General features: G+C 44.3%; 1 protein-coding gene across 2 annotated transcripts in view; it reads left to right on the plus strand.

The window, feature by feature from the left end:
- Positions 1-7,615: 7,615 nt before the first annotated feature.
- Positions 7,616-16,290, plus strand: part of ESR1 (estrogen receptor 1) — a 297,806-nt gene continuing 289,131 nt past the window's right edge. Inside the window, exon 1 of one of the 2 annotated variants that reach the window (XM_014569514.3) lies at positions 7,616-7,934. The gene's annotated coding sequence lies outside the window, so the exon portion shown is untranslated. Of the gene's footprint in view, positions 7,935-8,086; positions 8,242-16,290 lie in introns of those variants that run through there. The other variant, XM_006114974.4, reaches the window with a different exon arrangement.

Genomic DNA, 16,290 nt, shown 5'->3' on the forward strand with positions numbered 1-16,290 from the left:
CTCAACATTCATTATAATTAATGAATTATGCCCACTTCAGCTCCATATCTGCATGCCAGAGCCTGACTATTAATTCTGCCTGCCAGCTCCACATCTCATCCCACCTCACAGTTGCACCTCTGCTCCTTCTGTTATTCCAGGAACTATTTAGTCCCTTTTGCACTGAGGAAGTGGGTCTGGCCCACGAAAGCTCATCATCTAATAAACCATCTTGTTAGTCTTTAAAGTGCTACATTGTCCTGCATTTTGCTTCAACTACTGCAGACTAACACGGCTACATTTCTATCACTATTCTTGCACTTCCCAGGCATTGTCTAGCTCGAAAGGTACAGAGGATGAGAAGCCTCCATTGTCCTGAGCTGGGGTGGCTGGGTTTGTTCTTCCTTCCCCTGCGATTCTTATGAGAATGGTGCCAGTACTTGACGGGAAGAGGCTCTGCCTGCTTTTTGCAGCAGTTCTGATAGGCTATTCTAAGCAGCCAGTCAGAAGGGCATTTCCACTACAAAGGAGGAAATTTATATGAGGTCAGGAGCCTTCTCATCATGATCAGATTGGCTCCATCAGGGGGCAGAATTGTTTTGCTTGCCAGGGTGGGTACACTGCTGTCTCTGTTAGTTACTTTCCAGACATCAAAGAGAGGAGAATGTACCTGAAGGTCTTACAGGTGGGCAACGGCGGATATAGGGCAGGGCGAGCGGGGTAGCTGCCCCGGGCCCCACGCTTCTATCCGCCCCTGCAGGTGGGTCTGCCAAAAGCTATTCAATACTGTTTAACGTTAGAAGTCTTGAGTCCTAGGGAAAGTGGATCAGAAAATTGGAGGTCTGGGCCAAGAATTTTACAGAAGGCTCAAAACCAGGCACTGGTTAATAGTAATTCCCTGAGAACCGAGACAAATCTGGTGCATTTGGGCCATCCAAGTCCCCTGAAAAGTCACTGGAATCCAAGGAGGTGCAATTGATGGGCCAGAGTGTACATTCAGTAGGGCTAGTATCAGAAGGAGCTGAGACAAGCTATAGGAAGACTCACCTCATTCCCTGCTGTGGGACTGGCAAATAGACTCAGTTGGGAAATGATCTGTTTCAGTTCTAATGAAAAACCCGCACATCAGAAGAGTGCATCTGTTGTGCCTGCAGCAGCCAGGAAGAGACAGAATTATTCTGGGAATATAGTTTTACTGCTTGTGGAGCACTAGCCAAAGGCACAAAGACACGACTCTTACCCACAAGATTGTTCTTTTCTGTGTTTAATGTACCATGATATTTTACAATAACACTGAAGTAATAGCTAAAATTATCTGTGGAGCTAAAATCCACAGGAAGAAAATGCATTTTTTAAAAAATTTAAAGTGCTTTGAAAGATGCCAGATTAACAATGGCAGAGAGAGAAGCCTCTTCTTTGTTCACCACTTGCTTCTGTCACTGCTCATCTGCTGCCCTTCTGCAGGAGGAATGGGATGTAATGTGGGATGAGTTCTAACTCCCAAGAAAGCTGGATGGATGGTCCAGAAAGCTGGTTTTCTCTAGAAAACAGCAGGCTAAGCACAAGCTCTCTCTAAACCATACAGCTATGTGAAGGAAGGGTGAATTGTGTAGGGAATTGGAATCTATCTCTTGCCATGCCTTTCAGCAGGGCTCATTGGAAGGCTCTTTGCTGCATGTCTGTACAGAGGCTCTGCTGCTTCTGAGGGCTGTAGAAAAGGAGTGGGCTGAGGGCTTCAGCTTTCACTGCCCCTCTCAGTTGAGGGGAAAGGACCTCAGGCTGGTGTCAGGCTCCATCTCACACACCACACCCTCTTTCAGGGTTCATTCAGAAACTGGAGAAACATATCTGGCTGGTCCCGATGGCGCCTCCTCTTTCACTGTGGCATCGCCGATGAAGGCTGCGTGGCTACTGGCTGGTCCAACTCCTTCTGGCACCACTTGCTCATTTCAATACTCCACGTGATCCAAATTAGGTGAGAGAAGGACTGTTGTTTGGTCTGAATGGCTCCAGGGAAGAGAAACAGTACTGCTGCCTTGCAAGTCAACACTGCAGAACAATGTTTCTCCCTGTTCTAAGGAGGACTGCTTTGTAATAGTGTCAGAAGCCAGATTCTTAGAGGAAAGCCAATGATCTGCAGACCTTTCACTCACAGATCTTCCCCATCTGTGAGCAAAGAATTTAAATGTTGCCCTCCTCTGCCGGGCGTGTCTGTTCATTTCTCCTCTAGCCTCATATCCTTGTCTGGGCTGGCAATGGAGCAGGAAGATGAGAGGAGTGAGACATGAAGGGTATTTTAAGAAAGATCTTGTGCAGCTTATTCTGACTCATAGATCAATTATCTCTTGTCCCTTTTGTGGTCGATGAAATCTTCACAGTTTTTTAGGATTGATTTTCCTCCCCAAGGTGGGAAATAAGGAGCATTTGGAAAGTGGTTCAGTGGGGCCTATTCAAATTAGAAAAAAGAAACAGAAGCAAAAAATATATTATTGCACCAAAAAGGTCAATTCAAATCTGTGCTGCATGCACACAGGTACCATAGAACAGTGTGTTTGTGTTGGGGGATGGGTGAGTGGGGGAGACAGGGAAGTGCAGAAGGAATGCTAGGTGAGAACGGCGAGCCCGGCAAGCCCCCGGCTAGCTCCCCGGGCAGACAACCCAGGCCACGGGGAAACAGAGCCGCCATTGGAGGTGTCCTCGCTGGAGCCCTGGGACGGCGACTTTATCCAGGAGCAGGGAGCCGACCCGACGTTGCAGCATGCATGGGCCGTGGCCGGAGAGGAGGGCGAGGTGAGGGCCGGAAACGAGGAACGGCGGAGCGGACCCTACTTCGAGGTATGTCGCGACCGGCTGTACTGGACTACGGAGGGGGGTAGAAGAGTACAGGACTCGTAGGCAGTTACTGATTCCCACCCGATATCGCCGCCCGCTGATGGGCCTGGCTCACGCCAACCTCTGGTCCGGTCACCTGGGGTATGAGAAAACGGTGCGCAGGATCATACAGCGGTTCTACTGGCCAGGGGTTTACCGGGAGGTGAAAGACTTTTGCTTGTCGTGCCCGGAGTGCCAGAAGGCGAGCCCCCAGGGAGTCCCGAAAGCTCCCCTAGTACCCCTGCCGATTATCGGCATCCCCTTTGAGAGGATAGCCATGGACCTGGTGGGCCCGTTGGAAAAAACAACCACTGGGTGTCAATACATCCTTGTGATTATAGACTACGCCACCCGGTATCCCGAGGCCATTCCCTTAAGGACGGCTACGGTGCAGGTGTTGGCAGCCGAGTTAGTAAAGATCTTTGCCTGGGTCGGGGTACCAAAGGAAATCCTCACCGATCAAGGAACAAACTTTGTCGCAACTGATGCAAGAACTGTGCTGGTTGCTGCGCATACAGATGTTGCGAACGTTGGTATATCACCCCCAAACGATGGCCTCGTAGAGCGGTTTAACAGAACCTTAAAAAGCATGGTGTGGAAGTTTATAGAGCAGGACCCCAGGGCGTGGGACAGATTACTGCCGGCTCTAATGTTCGCGGTGAGGGAGGTCTCCAAGGCCTCAACGGGGTTCTCCCCCTTTGAACTCCTATATGGGAGACAGCCTCGGGGGATACTGGATATTGTGAGGGAAAAATGGGAGGAACAAGACATGCGGGTAAGGGGGTCGGTCCCCTGTATTCTAGAGCTGAGGCAGAAGTTGAAAACCTTAGGGGAATTCGCCCAGCTGCACCAACTAGATGCTCAAGCCCGGCAGGCAGCCCATTACAACGTCGTGGCCCACCTCAGAACCTTTGAACCGGGAGACCGCGTCTTGCTCTTGTTACCCACACAGGACTCCAAGTTGTTAGCCAAGTGGCAAGGCCCCTTTGAAGTGGTAAGAAAGGTGGGGGAAGTGGACTATGAAGTACGGCTGACGGAAGCCCGCTGAGAAACAAAAATCTACCACGTTAACCTCTTGAAGGCCTGGAAGAACCAGGAGGGACTGATATCGAATGCCGCAGAAGCAGAGATAGACCTAGACCCCGAAGGGGTGCGCAATCTCACTCCACCAGAACTGAGGATAAGCACAGAACTGGCACCGGAACAAAAAAGGGAACTAGAACACCTACTCCGGGAGTTCGCCGGAGTCCTGACCAACCAGCCAGGGCGGACGACCCGAGCCTACCACCACATTGATACTGAAGTTGGCAAAAAGGTGAGAGACCCAGTTCGCCCTCTGCCGAGGAAGATGTGGGAAATGGTGAAGTTGGAGGTACAAAAAATGCTCCGGTGGGGAGTGATCGAAGAGTCACATAGCGATTGGAGAAGCCCCATCGTGCTGGTCCCGAAATCAGACGGCTCGACATGCTTCTGTATTGACTTCCGCAAGGTCAACAGTATACCCCGCTTCGACATGTACCCCATGCCTAGGGTAGACGAACTGCTGGACCGCCTCGGACAAGCCCAATACCTGTCGACGATCGATCTAAGTAAAGGATACTGGCAGATCCCCCTCACCACCACCTTGAGGGAAAAGACAGCCTTCTCTATCCCATTTGGGTTATATCAATTCGTACGCATGCTGTTCGGCTTACATGGAGCGGCGGCTACATTCCAGCGGCTGATGGATAAAGTATTAAAGGACCATCAACAGTACACAGCCGCGTACATCGATGACATCATAATCTATAGCCGGTCACGGGAGGAGCATCTGAAAAGACTCCAGGCCGTACTAAGAACGTTACAGGAGGCGGGACTAACAGTGAACCCCAACAAATGCCACTTTGGAGACCGGGAGGTTACATACCTGGCTATACCGTCGGACGGGGTTGTGTGAGACCACTGATCGACAAGGTAGGAGCGTTACAAGACTATCCCCTGCCCATGACCAAAAAACAAGTCCGCCAGTTATTACCGCCGGTTTGTCCCCCACTTCGCGTCTCTGGCAGCCCCGCTGACAGATTTGACACAAAAAGTGTGACCTAACAAGGTAGTGTGGACAAGAACGGGTGACCAGGCCTTCCAGGCACTCAAAGGCCAGCTGACAGGGGCGCCAATATTAGCTCAGCCGAATTTTGAGAAACCCTTTATAGTACAAACCGACGCTTCGGAGGACGGATTAGGGGCTGTCCTCTCACAAGAGCAGGAAAGTGTGGAACACCCCGTAGTATATATAAGTCGGAAACTGTTCTCCTGGGAACGCAGGTATTCGACCATAGAGAAAGAAGCGTTGGCAGTGAAATGGGCTATAGATATGCTCCGGTACTATTTATGGGGAAACCGGTTTACGGTCGTGACAGACCACGCCCCGTTGCGGTGGCTGCAAAGCATGAAAGACTCAAATGCTCTAATTATGCGCTGGTATCTCTCTTTACAGCCTTACGCCTTTGATGTAGTCCACCGGGCCAGAGCCGCGCATGGGAACACGGACTTCTTCTCATGAAGGGACAGACAGGAAGAGGACTCAGAACAAGGGGTAAAAAGGCATGTAGCGGGGAAGGTGTGTGACGGGGCGGAGGCGCCCCGCACTCCAGTCCCGCCGGTGGCCGCTTATCTGGCAGCCCCCGTGCAGGGGGGCGGGGTAGCGGCGTCGGGCACACCACGTGACGCGGGCCAAGTGACACAGGGGCTGGCTTACCGACTATGCGGCAGCTGTTCCCCGGCGGCTGCCCCGGCCGAACGCCCACGCACCGCCGGCTGGCTGGGCGCCGACGCGGGGAGGAGCAACGCTGGACCGGAAGCAGGGTCACACTGGAAGGGGCGGGATCCCACAGTCCGGGAGTCTGTGCGGGGATTTAAACTCCCGGACATGCCGCAGAGAGAGGAGGGACGAGGAAGTGGCCTCTCGCCGAGGCCCAACAGTGGATGGAACCCAAGGCAAAGAGGTGAGCCTGGAGGCAAGGGGATCTGACCACGGAGAGAGGAAGTAGCCCAGGGCAGGCAAAGGCAGCCAGTGGGCTGGCGAGTTATGGCGGATCGCCCTGCCAGCCGGACCGGACAGCAGAAGTGTCCGTGTCCTCAGGGCCCTGGGCTGGGGTCCGTGAGAGGGGGCGGGCCCGGACCCCCCTCTCCCCGTGGTCAGTGAGTGACCTGTTTATAGGGGTAATAAATCCTTTTTAGAAATTTATAGTGAGGCCATGCCCAAAAAGTATTGCACTGAGTTTTGGGCAGAGAAATGTTTATACAAATTATTAAAGGACTAGAGAGATTGGGGAAGTTTAAGAGTTCACACATGCATAATTAAGTCAGCATAGAGTCAGCGAGGATATGAATTTCTGTAAATATCTGAAGAGTGTAGTCTGACTGTATTCTGAAAGTCACATATCCCAAGGAGGGAGAAACAATGTTTAGTGCATAAAACTAGAAGCCAAAGATTAGGATGAAGAACAGAAAATATAAATTGAATATCAGCGCCAAGTTCTGGACAGTGAGGTCTATTTTTTAGAATGTGGAATAATCTCCCAAGGCAAATAGTAGAAACCCCCTTGTTTAGGAACTTTTAAAAACTGGGAAAGAGCACTAGTAAATATACAACAGGCAGCAATCTGACAGTATCAGGAAGATAGATTAGATGAGCCAATGGCATTTAGCATCATTTCTAACACTTACGCTTCTATGAAATCATAAATGTTGGCTAAAGGTTAGAAATGTTAGGTGCTAGAAAGGGCCATCCAGCCCAATCTGCCTTTGTAAAAAAATTGGACACTCCTTTTCTTATTTTTCATCATATTTGTCTCCACTGTTATATTATCTGTTATGCATTTTTAATGTGGTTATCGACACAGGACCAAGCTCAACCTTCCCCTTCCAAAATCAAAATCAAAGGAAACTAATGAATGTTTTCAACCTCTGTATTATGTGTTTTTTGTGCGGAGGAGGAGACCTGGTAAGGAAATTACAAATTCATTTTTAATAACATCATAAAATGGATTTTGTTGGGTAACTTAGGCCCCGATACAACTATGTCATGATAACAACAAGGCTTAATAGAATATAAGCCCAGTAGAAATGGTTTCATGTATTTAAAAAAATAATTTAGAGGTGTTCATGGATTTAAACATTTCTCTGTAGTTTTTTCAGCCCAATAGTTGCACAAGTGTTATATTTCATGAGAACCAGAAAGCGCAATTGATTTGAAAGTGGCTATATACTAATGTTTTCCCCTCTGCTCATCTGATGAAATGGGTTTTGCCCACGAAAGCTCACGATACTATAGATTTTTGTTAGTCTCTAAGGTGCTACAAGAGTACTAGTTGTTTTTAAAGTTACAGACTAACACAGCTACCCTTCTGAGATTAAACGTTAAAGTGACTGGCTTCTTGTTTTTCATTCCCCAAGCTGTGTGACATGCAGTATGTTAGTGAACGGCATAGATGGCAAAAAGTGACATTTTAAGAAACTATTTCAATGCTGAAAGTCGAAATTGCAGTTTGTAATGCAGATGTCAACATTGTTTTTTAACAAATATGATTTTTAACTGGAGAGTGTCTCTTTAAATTGCTAAGCTATATTTTGAGTTCATTTTCTACCTCAGAGTCAGAGACAAACTTAAATTGCTCCAGGAAACACTAGGCAGAAATGGAAAGATCATGTGACAAAGGGGAAGGGCTTAAGAGTCGGTGGGGAACTAATCCCTTCCAGGGCCACTTCAGACAAGTACCCAGCTATTTAGTGATAAGAAGGTGTAGGGCAATGAATGGGCAATAAAAACGCCCCCATTCCTTAATGGGGATATGAATCTCCGATTCCATTTCCGCACATCTTTACCAGCATTCTCGTATTTTTCTTTTCCAGCGTATGCTTATCTCTGTATATTTTTCTCTCCATCCAATAGATTTGTAAGAAAATCAGTTCAAAACAGTTTTAAACGTCTTCAAGATTTATAGCACAGAGAGAGAAAATCATCTGGACTGCATTAGGATTTTCCTGGCAAATTAATAACGCTGACAATATATCTTCATCAAACATCTCCAGTAACAGCAATGGTAAGTAAGTTAAAATCATGCTTACAGTGTAGAGACAGGATCCAAAGGGGCCTTTAAGGTTTATGATAGTTTTTCCATCCCTAGGCGAATGGTGGTGCTAGTACTTTATTTTTCAGTCACTGTGTTTCCTCATTTCATGGTCATATCAGCCTCCTGGTTACTGCCAGTAAACGGATCTCGTCACAGCTGAAAATACAGGCACACATGCACAGGAGCCATTCAATGGGCATGAAATTGTAATATTTCATCTGCTTTGTTTTTGCTTTAAAATCAGAAGACTGATTGCATCGCATACACTCCTGTGAAAGTAGGTAACCTTATTTGTTTCTTAGTCATTTGTGCTTTGATTTATATTTATTGTAACTTTAGTTCGCACGCTTGTGTGTACGTACAGGGGCTAGGTGAGTATTCTTCCAAGTTCGTATGTGCGTCCGCTATGCATTTTACAATGTGGGTTTCTGAGAGCTGATGGAAGGGATTCTGACTAAGCCTACTGCAGTGCAAACTGACATGTGGGACATAAATGAGCTGTGCTGCCGTGTGAAAAGGGTGTCCTTTTTGCAGAGCAGTGATGACAGCCTGTCCTCTGCACTCTAGGCAATATATATTGCTCACAGCTTCCTGTGTATGAAGTGCCACAATGTAGGAATACCTGTTGGCACCATACAGATCTTAATTCAGTCTATTATGAAAGGGCTTGAAGGAGAATATTCAAGCAAAGGATGACCCTGCACGCTATTAAATTTGTGGTAACTAGTACACAGATTCACATACACCCTGAATAAATCCACGTGAGTTCAAGTAAATATTTGTCAGTTACAAAGTAAATAGAGTTGCCTTTAGGGTTAGAGGGATGTCTCAGAAAAATGTTTATCGATTTAGAAAATGTTGTGCCGTAGCAACCAGATCACCACAGTAACTTGTCCATCCAAACTCACAAACTGTAGCTTGGAATGTTATGGCACTGGTTCTTAGACACTGGGCCGCCAAAATTCAAATGGCTTCAAATGTGGGAGCTACTGAATTTGCAGGGTAATGTTGGGAAGGAGATTACTTAACAATGGTCCCATGCAGACTCTGGTATCTTCTTATAGTTGTGTAGTGTGGAACTGCCATACAGAATGACACAGATGCATAGTTAGACCATCCCTTTTAAAAGGTATTTTCCTGCTTTTCAGTAAGAGAAGGGGGCTTTGGAGTGTAAGCACAGGATTAACATTACATTAAAACACTTAACTGAAAACCTCCCTTCCCGCCTCCCCCAAGTTGGGGTGTTCAGATAAAGCTTCATTTTGCTTTCTAACATGTTTGAGAGAGTAAATGTTTGTGGTTATGTAAACAATTGGTTGTAAGTATTTACCTAACCTTTTGTTCATACACTCTGTATACTGTACTTCACCCCAGACCTTATTCATGCAGTTACATTAACACAGGTCATTTGTTCATAGGTTTGTCATTTAGAATGAAGCGAGAGGACTCCTGGGGTGGTGAGGGTGAGCCTCACTCTGTAGACTCTAGTAAGGGGCTAGTTCACTATAACATCCTAAGACTCTGCTTCATCTTTGCACACTGGCCAGTTGCCATTTAGTCTGCTTCAAGCAGTTGCAGCAGCCATGGCGAAGGGGATGAAATACTCCACTGCAGTCCACTGACTTTAGTGTCAGGTATTATAGTTTTAAGCCATCCTAACAGGAGTTTACATTGCTTCATCAGAAACTACCCTGCCACTGCAATATTTCCAAACAGCTTTCTTTTCTCGTGTTCTAAAGTGAAGTTGCATTTCCACTAGACAGTACTCACAAACCACAAGTTGGATGCAGCAGGTCTCCTTTTCCATGCCAAATACAAGAAAACAGAAAAAGATCACTGAAGAGACAAAAATGCAGATAGTGCTCTGAATTTCAAGCTGGTGGGTAGCATTTGTCACATTTAACATTTTATCCAAGCAAATAGAAGCTGAACAGGAACTTCATGGAAGGCAAGTAGATAGATCTCCCAGTTCAAGCTATGTCAAAATAAGCACTTACGAAGTTTTCCATTCTCCCTGGCTTGTTTTCCATGCTGAGCCTGCTGGATGAATGAGAGTGAATTAAAGTAGTTTTTCAGTGAGCCTAGACACTGAACTGTACTCAATTTGAGTAACCATTCTAGTCTGCTTCTACCAACGTCTTCTCATTTTCTGAGCACAGAATGAGAGACAGATACGTCCCAAATGAGAAAAGTTCCATTTCCACTTCACGAACTATTGCACTTCAGCATTTTGTGTGTGCCTGCTGTTTTTACTATGACAGGTCTAGGAAGAAATATTTCTTGGGAGTCAAATGCTTTGTCAAAATGTAAATCTTTGATAGACAGTTTGTATCAGCTATGGTTACAAAATTCTACCATTGCTTGCCCAGCAGAAAAAAAGCCCCACAGAGGAGAGGAATTCTAACAAATAGTATCTTTACTTTGGTTTTATAGCTGGGACATAAAAAGGAAGATAACATTCTCACTCAACATAAAAGACCACCAGTCTGCAACTGAGATATGGGCCATACCTGTCAATGCAGGCCTGTCCTGGTTAAAGCCCTACCATAAGTTTTCTCTCTATAGAGACAGCAATTGTTGTTTTCCTGCTTGCACAATTAATATAAATCTTGAAATGAGAGCACTGAAAACGTATGATTGGTGGAGGAATGGGAATTGTTATTATTTTGGAAGCATGCTCAGCAGCTGGTGTTCCCACTGCACTATGCTTATTACAATGGTAAAGAAGTGAAAAAAAGCCAAATGCAATTGAAAATGCTGTTAAAATTGAAACAAATTTGCAATTATGATGCCCACCCCTGAGAGCAAATTCTGTCTACTATGTGCTAAGCTCCACTTAGCACAGCTAGCAATTTAGAAATTTTGGATTCAGATCAGGAGCTTCAGAAAGAGGTTATTTTCCCCCTTTGTATTCCAGGAACAGACTGATCAGAAAATAAACAAACAGGCAGAATTCCAGCTTTTTCAACCAAAGAAACATACAAAAGGAGTGTTCCCTAGTGGTAAAAGCACACGATTAAGAATCCTGATTTCTGGCTACTGTTTCTGGCTCTTCCATATCTATGCAAAGAATTCTCAGACTAGTTACTTAATACCTGTGTACCTCAGTTTCCTTATATGTAAACTAAGTTTGATAACAACCTCTCAGATGAGTTTTCAATGAAAGGCAATATGGAACTGCACAGCATGACTAATGACACTTAACTAATGCCCCAACAGGGAAGCATATAGTGAGTGGCAATTCTGAAACCTTACAAACCACAGCCAAGTGCAAGTTTTATCGCATACTGTGTAATACCAAGGCAGTCCTGTACAGGCCCTGCAATTCTATTGGAGTGTCTGAATCAGATTACATTTTTAATTTGTGAGGGACACAGGTATTTACTTTCCAGGCCATTTCAATAGACTAGTTTATCAGGTTTTATTTAAACCTATTCTAAGCAGATACGCTATAGCACACAGTTGTCAGGTAATTAGAGGTAGTCATTAACTGAAATAGAATACAGTACACATAGTCATAGTGATTTAATGAAAATCATATCTGTGATCTGGAAAGTTGAAAAGGTTAGCTCACATGCAAAAATCAGTGTTCATTTTGTGTTGTTAAAAATAGTAATAAGAAGTCAAAGAAGTACAGAGAAGCTAAAAAGAAGACAAAGAAAAATTTCCTGCTTCAGTGCCATTTTTTCTTCAAAGAAAGAGCAAAAATTCAAAATCATAAGCAGCTGGCTCAGTCTGTTATACACATGCGTGTGTACCAGTCTATTCCTGCAGAGTAGATAGATACAATGAATAAGAGGGTGGCAATGGAAACTGGGGTTCTTACTAAATCATGAAGACTAAAAAATAATAATAATAAAAAAGAAAATAGAGCACTTAATACAAAAATAAACTATATAGAATCTTCTGTAACTTTGCAATCAATAATATCTTAAATATATATTTGCTATGCTAAAAGAAAATGACAGTATTATGAACAAGAATGGGGAATTCAAACTAGTCATTAACAAATCTTCTTTAGCTGTTGCATTTATGGGTGGTTATACCAATCGAAGAACTCTAGTTAGGGAAATGGCATCCAGTCTGACCACAAAGAGACATCTGTGGTTAGGCTTTGGAAAGCAAACAGCATTTTGAAACTCTCGTCTTTAGCTGAGATGGGTGGCTGGTGGAGCAGTTACATAGGGCACTTATACACTGCAGAGCAAAAAGTCAAATTAAGATACGCAACTTGAGCTACATGAATTTCGTAGCTGAAGTTGAAATAGCTTAATTCGGCTTTTGGCATTGTCTACAGTAGGGATTTTAAATTTAGATTAATTGGCTAATTGAATAGTCGATGCAATTTGCATCAACTATTCAATTAGTCAATAAGGGCAGCTTCTTAAATTCTTAAAAAAACAATTGCAAAGGGACAAGTTGCCTCCATCTGCAATATGAGAAATGGCCAATCAGACATTAAGAATTAGCAGAATAGACTAGTTACATGGTGAACATGTAAGAAGAAGTATTCATAAAGTGGGACATCTGGACAGAATTTGGGCAGCAGGATACCTCCTTGAATTCTGTACTTGAGACAGAACTCAAGACAGCTACTCTTCAAGATCAGTCACAAAGGAAGAAGACTAATTTGTTTTCTGGAGGATGTGGGAGCTTGCAAGTATGTACTATTGAGCTTTTAAGAAAGTAAAAATATACAGCAAAACTCATATTATTTGTCCACTTTATAAGCCATCTCCTGCTTCATAAAAATGAGGGGGGAGGGACAAGTTATGTTTAAGGATGAGATGTTTTGAGTTATCACTGCAATCTGAGTCGTATCTGTAACTCCTCCAAATTAAGGCCCTTCCTTACTAATGACTGAGTCTGTAACAAGTTAGTGATGAGATTAGTTCTAACATAGTTTGGGTCCATATACAGCACAGTGAATTATCATGTAGCACTATTCCACCCTGTGTAGATGTGTAGGTTGACACATGGCTGTTCTCAGGGACTGGAACTCAAACAGTTTGTCTTATCAGATCAGGTGGGAGTGGTCTCAACAAGATTAAAAAACCCTGAAACTTGTGTGTCCTTTTGGTTTTGTTTGTTTGGCAATATATGCTGGCCCCTCTGCTCATGCCTGTTTAATCAGTTTGCCTGCTCTTTAATCCTCCCTGTGTGTGCTAGGACAGCCGGAGTACACTGTCCTGTGAGCAGTTGGTGCTGCTCTGCTCGCCTATTTGCTTCCTGAGGCACTACTGGATCCTGGATCCAGTTTTTCCCAGAATTCAGTGTTATAATCCTAGTCAGAGGGTGTGGTAAGTGTGGATGTGCAAGCAAGGTTAAGAGCAGTGTGCTGTCTTTGCACTAGCCAAAGCAATTTTCTGTAAGGGGTGCTACAGGCATACTAGTGGGAGAGAAGGGAGAGACCAAAAGGTTATTAGTCTGCCAAATCTCTCCAATGTACACAAGACCACAGATATGGAAAATGTTACTTGATGGACACAACTCATTTGTATACGTAATACTTTATAACTGTGTTGGACTAAAGTAGTCTCAAACTTGTTCAAAAAGCCAATAGGTATTTGTAGTGTAGACAGATCCTTAATATAATGTTTGAGTATAATGTATGCTTTCTCTTACAAATCATTTAATGATCATATTCAGTGAGACCAGTGTTAACATATATCACTGCCTGATACACATTATACATCTTTCTAACATAATACATTGCAATTTATCATTATCCTTTGTTTATAGTCTTTTAGCTAGTTTTTATTACAGTTACCAGTGTTTCTGTCCAAGACAATTTGAATTAATTTTTCAATTAAGATCTGTATCAGACACCGTATCAAATGTTTTATTAAATTCCAAATATATTGCTTCTAATGCATTCACTTCTTCAACTAATTTTGTAATTGCACTTTTGGAAAGAATCAAGTAGATCTGGCAAGATTTTTATTTTTAATAATCCAATACTGTCTCATTCTCTTGAATCTGTCACCATCCAGATGTTTAGTGGATATATTTTTGAATATTTGTTCCATTATTTTATCAACAATAGAGGTTAAATTTATAGGCTATTTTTCTCTTTTCTTCTGATACCTCTCCAGATGCTCATAACATTTCAAAAGTCAAAGTTAATGCCTTGCAGAAATCATAGGATCTTAGAACCATAGAGTTAAAAGACTGCAAGGACCATCTTCTCTAATTCCCTGCCACAATGCAAGATTTGTAGTGTCTATACCATCCAAGACAGATGTCTATCAAGTAGTCTTCTGAAAACCTCCAGTGAAGTAAATGCCATGACTTCCAAAAGCCAATTGGTTCCATTGTCCTACTGGTCTTCCAGTAAAGAAGTTTTATTTCCTAAGGTTGAATCTAAATCTGCTATACTGTCATTAAAAGCTACTGCTTTTTTCTTGTGCTTTGTGTCAAGAAGGAACAATTTCTCCATCTTTTTTTTATGGTAGTCTTTCAATTATTTAAAGATTGGTATTATGTCCCCTCTTAATCTCCTCTTTTCCAAACTAAAAATATCCAGTTCCTTCAGCCTTTGCTCATATGGTTTGCATTCTATCCCTTCTTTGTCACTCGCTTCTGGATCCTTTACAGTTCTCCACATTCTTTCTATATAGTAGTGACAAAAATTGAACATAGTGCTCAGCTGAGGCCTAACTAGCACCAAGTAGAGCATTACTATCACTTCCATGATTATGTCTCTGTTAACACAACACAAAATTGCATTTACTTTTTTTGCAGCAGCATTGCATTGGTGATTCGTTTCAAGGTTGTGATCTGCCACAACTCCTACATCCTTCTTAGCAGTGCTTCTGCCAAGCCAGTTATTTCCCATTCTGTATTTGAATAATTGGCTTTTCTTTCCTAAGTATGACACCTTACATTTGTCTTTATTAAATTTTATTTTGTTGTTTATAGCCCAGTTATCCAATTTATTGCGATCCCTTTGAATCTTGGTTCTATCCTCCAAAGTGTTTGCAACCTCTCCTAGCTTTGTATCATGCAGATTTGATCAGTATGCCCCGTATTACTATATTCAATTGTTAATGAAGATGTTAAATAACGCTGGATCCAAAACTGAACCCTGTGGAATCCCACTGGAGACCTCCTTCCAATCTGACGTCATTCCATTAATAGTTGCTCTGTTTGAGGTGTTTTAACCAATTATGTATCTACTTAATGGTAATTCTACCCAAGCTCACATTCCTCCAGAACATCACGTGAGACTGTGTCAAAAGCCCACCTAAATTGCAGGTATGTTATGTCCACCACATTCCCCCTATCAACTAAACCTCCTGCCCTATCAAAGAAGGAAATCAGGCTGATTGGGCATGTTTTGTTCTTAGTGAACCCTTTCTGGCTGCTAGTGATCAGCCCTTCATCCTCCATGTAGTCACAAATTTAATGTTTAAAACATCGCTTTAGTAACTTCCGAGGTATTCAGGACTGACCAAGCCCACTAATGAGGAGAAGGGAAGGGGGCAACTGTCCCAGGGCCCAATGATTCAAAAGGGCCTGTGGCTCCTGGCTGCCACTACTGTAGTAGCAGTGGCAGCTGGAGCCCTGGGCCCTTTAAATTGCCACCGGAGTGCCACATAATGTACTTTGGGCAGTTCTAAGGGCTGGGGGGTGGGCATTCTGTGGTCATGGTGGCACTGAGGGCTGGCTGCACTAGGCCTATCTCTTCTGTCTGAGTCCCAGGCCCTTCCAGGAGCACAAAATTGCCCCCCACCTTACCCGGGGCCCCATGAATCTGTCAGTACCCCTGGGTCAGACTTTCCAGTCTAGACTACATCTCCTCGTTTCCCCCTCCTTTTAATGATGGGCACAATGTTAGTTCTCCAGTCTTATGGGACCTCTCCTGTCCATGAGTTTGCAAATTTTATTGCCAGTGTCTCTGAGGGTGCATATACACTGCACTGTTATTTCAAGACTAGCCAATTAGCCCGTCATAAGACGGGACTTTTGGGTCTCTCCTTCACATCGGTCTTCTCTCCTGAGCCTCTGGTCTTTTGCTCCATCTCTCTCCTCCTCCTCCTCCTGCCTCCCCCACCCCTCAGCTCTCCTCCGCCTCCTGCCTCTCTCTCCATCTCTCTCTTTCTTTTCTCCTCCCCCTCCTGCCTCTCACTTGGGGGACCTCGGAGCCCAAACAGCCATTTGGGATCCGCGCTCCCTGTGTTGCATGGGGAGCGCAGAGCCCAAATGGTCACTTGTGCCACTTACTCCTGCGTGGCGGCCCGGCTGAGCGGTGCAGAAGTCAGCCAAGCGCCACGGTGGGAGGCGAAGGATGTTACAGAGGCAACAGTGCCGCCCGGAGGCAACA

Source organism: Pelodiscus sinensis, chromosome 3 (assembly GCF_049634645.1).
Source record: "Pelodiscus sinensis isolate JC-2024 chromosome 3, ASM4963464v1, whole genome shotgun sequence".
In the NCBI taxonomy this organism is placed as follows: Eukaryota; Metazoa; Chordata; order Testudines; family Trionychidae; genus Pelodiscus; species Pelodiscus sinensis.